Raw genomic sequence first — 5,416 nt, 5'->3', positions numbered from 1 at the left:
TATTTAATAAGAATTATGAAAAAATAAAATAAAATAAAATAAAATTTTCTTTATAGTAGATGCAATTACAATTTATATGATTAGTAGTTGAATTAAAAATTAGAAAGTGAAACATTTTTCATGGAGATGATGGATAAATGCTTTGATCTTATCTTCTCAATTTTTACTCCCAACTTTTAATTTAGTGAATTACTATTTGTGATGCGCTTTATAAAAGTAGTGAGATGATGGCTCTAATATTAAAAATAAATATAATTATTACACAATAACACGTGGGTTTGAATATATTTTTTATTTTATATCTTTAAAATTTTAAAAGTGGAAATAAATTCTATTTAAAAAAATATAACATTATATAAGCTTTAATTTGAGATAATAACATTTTCTTATACCTCAAAATTTTAAATAATTTTTGAAAATATTATTTTTTTCTATATAAACTTATAAGAGTTTTTTTGCTTCTTATATAAAAGATATTATTATTTTTAATTTTTAAAATTAAAACTTAAAAAGGAAATATTCTTAACACATGATTGATGATTGTAAAATTTTACCATCTTATAGGGGTGACAATTTATGTTGATGGGTCGTATTCAACTTATATCAAAGTTTAAGTATTTTATTACATAATTCAACCCAAGCCCAACACGAATAATAATCATGTAAAAAAACATAAACCTAAATCGTACATAATTATCAAAACAAGTAATACATCATGTAACCCATTTAATAATCAAGTTAAACTAGGTCTTATACATGTCCATATGATTAATGTCTTAATTAAATATGTTTATTACTCAATTAATTTATTTATTCAAAAATAAATTTAAAATAATTCAAATACGGATTAAATAGCTTAAAAATATAATTAAGTTAATAGTGAAATTATTAGGTGAATCAATCCAAGTTGAATTTGTATAATTCAGATTAACTAAAAAATTATTTATTTATTAAACGAATTATATAGGTTAATACGAATTTAACTTAAACCCATTTATACTCAATCTAAACTCACGAAAAGTGGGTTGAGTTCGTGTCATATTTACGAATCATGTTAAACTTCATCACCCTTACCATCCAGGCATATCCCGTTTAAATAACAAATCCAAACATGTTGTGAATAAGATAATTAATCATGTTGATAGTGAACATGATACAATGAACATTATAGAATTCTGAACACTCACTAGATATAATATTTTTTTTCTTAAAGATATGATTTTTTATTTATTTATTTACATGATGATAATGTGGATTAAACAAGGATGAATCGAGATCGAGACAATCATTCAATACAAAAAGACTAAGGGAATCTTCTTCATTTCCACTAAAAAAAAAAAAAAAAAAAAAAAAGCTCTCCCATTCGAAGGAAGGAGGTCTTTCACTCCATATGGCTAACTTAATCCTTTGGTTAGGGTACCCCTCTTGTATTATTGGATCGCAAAGATAGAAAAGTTGATTGAGATAGATTAGGACCACCACCAACTCTTATTTCTTTTTATTTTGCTAATAATTATAATAATAATAAAATTAACAAGTGATGACATATAATATTCTCCATTAAAATTTAAAAATATATTAAATTCCTCAAATAACAATTCTTTGTAGTGTATGCAATCATGTCAAGAGGGAAATGTTTTTCACACCATCAATAAGCACAAAGCATTAAAGATAGATCATATTTTATCCTATTTTAGCACCTTTTTCTTTCATAAATTAATACCATTTTACTATTTTGTGACAACACAAAGGTGTATGTCAGATAATGACTTTGTTAATGAGTAAATATTTTATTTTTTAAAAATAATTTTTTATATAAAAAATATAAACTTATCTTACATCTTTAAAAATTATTTTTAAAAAAATTAAAAAAAATTGAGATGAAAATTTTCTTTTCATACCCTAAATTTTTTACTTCTTTGATACAAGTATATAAAAGTTCTTATATCTTATACAATTATTATTATTATTATTTATTTTAAAAATATTATAATAATATTATAATTTTTAAATAAAATTTTCTTTAAATTTAATAAAACATAAAATATTATGTGTACCAATGAGAGCCACAATTGAAAAGGAAACAACTTTTGCAAACACCTTTTGTTTGGATACTTTTAGATTCTAAAGCTGCTTCCATGACCAAGGTGTTATCCAGTTGCCAAAATAAATAAATTTTTGGTTCTCATCTTTTTCACTTTTATCAAACTTTAAGGATCATCCTTTTCTTTTTTATACATTACGATATAAAAAAAAAATTCTACGACACTACGCCTAGTACTAAAGTTTTATCTTTTTCGATTCTTAAAATTTTTTCAAACATATAAGGGACAGAAATTAACTTCCAAATTTTGAACTAGAAATTCCGTGATATTATTCTTACTTTCATTTATATTTTTTCTATTAGTTTATTGGCTTGGGCATGGATGTTCTTATTTGGACATCTTGTCTGGTGTATTGGATTTATATTCTTAATTTCCTAACGTGTATATTGGTAAGAATTGATTACTCATTAAGATAATCCAATTGGTCAAGACAGACATTATGAAATATGGTTCTAATAAGTGACACATGGTCCTTAGTTCAAATTTCGTTACTAATGATACCCTGAATTTACTTGATACTAATTGTTGTAAAGCGACCAATACTTCGAGGGGCTTAGCCATGAAAGGTTTTTTAGTTATAAACAAAATGAAAAAAGAAAAAAAATGGTTGAAATTAATTAAAACTTTAGCATGAGTTCATGAAAGCACACCTTTGGCCAATTTGATTCAATAAAGAGATAAATCAATGGCCTTTTCCATTGTGCAGACAAGATTTGTTGGATTAACCTACTAATCTATAACTAAGATCGACATTAGAATATATTATGAAAAGAAAACAAATTATAGCTTTAAGATTCTATATTTCAATGTTGCTTCCATGTTCAACTTAGTCATTTTATATTCATCATCCAAAGGTTATGGTCCTATTACTATAAAAAAACCTAAAAAAAAGGTTAATAATTGTCTCATTTGCCTCTATTATTCTATTCTTGTCCCTTTCAAAACCCTAGTTTATGGTACTATTAAAGTAATACGTAGTTGCTTTAAATGAAAGTGCTCCCTTGGACCCATATTCCCATCTTTTAAGTTCAATAATTTCCAACCCAAAAATATTATTTAATTAACTTTAGTGTGTTTGGTAGACTAAAAGCTATGTTCATATTAACTTACTAACAACACTAAGTAAAATTAAATAATATCCATTAAAGTCCACCTTTTACATCTTCATACTACCTCTAAAATCAAATTTTCTCACCTACCCATACTAAACGGTTATTAAAATTACAATTTTTTTTGTAATGCATTAGTTGTGCCTCCACTGCAACGAGAATTTTAGGTTAAGCAACTATTTGGTCCTCATGTGCGTATATTTTATAATATAGTTAAAAAAATTAATAATTGACTAGTGGATAATTTTATTATATGGTTTCTATTCATAATCTCTATCGATCACCGACATTGACCATATAATTAGGATTTACTTATGATATATGCATAATGGTCTATTTAGTAAAAATTTCCCGGCGCTATTAGGAATATGATAATTAATTATGTAGATAAGACCTCAATTAAGTAAATTTACACCCATATGTTGGCACCATGTTGTAGTTTGATTAACTTAGAATTTGTCTTTTGTCATGTTCACATTTGACTTTTTGGTTTCTTTGTTTCTAGTCGTTTGACCGCCTCCCATTTGGAACCTTTCTTCTATAAATAGTATCAAACTTATGGTGGTTAGATTTATAGTTGAAAAAGTTAAATAATTAACCAAGTTGATGAAAATGAAAATAATTTAAGCAAACAGTGTCTTATTTTAAGAATTAGTTTTTAAAAATAGTCTTTAAACAAACCCTCAAATTCTTTAAGAAAAGTTATTTTAAATTTTTCATAATTTTAAATTCTAATTTTAGGTAAAAATTATAAAAGAAAAACAATATAGTTTTTTTATAAAAAGAATTCATATATTTTCTTATCATTTTTTCTCTTTTATTTCTTTTCAAGCGTGCTTTACGTGAAAAGGGTCTTAAAGTTTCCAAACATACATTTCCTTTTTCTTTTTGTTCTAAGAAAGTGTTGATAAAAAAGTATGAAATAAACATTATTCACGTTTATCATATGAAAAGTCTAATAACTTTTATATTTATTTAAATTTTAGAAAAAAAATGATAAGTAAATATCAATCACATTTAGAAAATAATTGTATCATAAATCAGTAACTCTCACGTCTATTAAATATGATGATGAAGATAATGATGGGTAATTCCATTCAAAATCAAACGATTTTCATATTTAAAAAATAAATAAAAATAAAAAACCAGAAAGAGAATCAATCATGATGCAACCCTTTGTGAGATGGTGACGTACTGACATGAAATAGTCCAATTTGGGTCATTTAGGGTTGAGAGATTCCAATATTTTGGCCACCTGATTTCATTAAAAACCAGTCAATTTTGGCGGCAATCTTTGAAAACGCTGACACTTGGAGTTTGGGTGTTTCTCTTGCACAACAAAATGGAAGAAATCAACTTCAGCTGACATCTATCTCTCGTCAACTTGAGCTTGCATCCATCTCTCTCTCTCTCTCTCTCTCTCTCTCTCTCTCTCTCTCTCTCTCTGTGGTTTGACTATTGATAGAAAAGGAAAGACCCTGCTTGTTTCCTGAGAAAACGTGTTCACAACAAAAAAAAAAAAAACTGCTTTGAACAACAACGGTTTAATAAGAATCATTCAAAGTCTACTATTTTTGAACAGTGAATTTGGATGTCTCTCTTATTTAAGAAGGGTACTACTATCAAAGAAAATATAAATAAATAAAATTAAGGTATAAAATATTGAAATTATATATAAGATATTTACAAAATAATAAAACTCGAATCATATAAATGATATCGCTTAGTTTATAGTACTTTTCAATAAACATTGAATCAAAATAGTATTAAGAAAAAATTATTTTTTTAATTGTTGAATCATATGAAAAAATAATTTTCTAATTGTTGGGTCTGGATATACTTTATTTTTGTTTTTATTTTTTAAAAATGTATTAATAAATTTTTTATATAAAAAATAAAAACACTATAAACTTATTTTATGTCTTTAAGATTTATTTTCAGAAATTTTAAAATTTGAGGTATTAATTTTTTTAATAACTTAATTTTAAAAATAATAATTTTAAATCATTAACAAGGAAATTGAATGGCAATTATGAAAATGTAGAATTTTGTCATTATGATAATGCTTCAATGATATATTTATTTATACTCAGTAAGTTATCCATGAGGCTGAAAATTTTTCCAAACACATTACTCAAGGGAAAGAGCCATAATTAAAAAGCTAAATGACAGTGATATATTAAACTAAATAATGGTAATATA

Source organism: Vitis riparia, chromosome 14 (assembly GCF_004353265.1).
Source record: "Vitis riparia cultivar Riparia Gloire de Montpellier isolate 1030 chromosome 14, EGFV_Vit.rip_1.0, whole genome shotgun sequence".
NCBI lineage: Eukaryota > Viridiplantae > Streptophyta > Magnoliopsida > Vitales > Vitaceae > Vitis > Vitis riparia.
Note: the sequence above shows the minus strand (reverse complement) of the source record.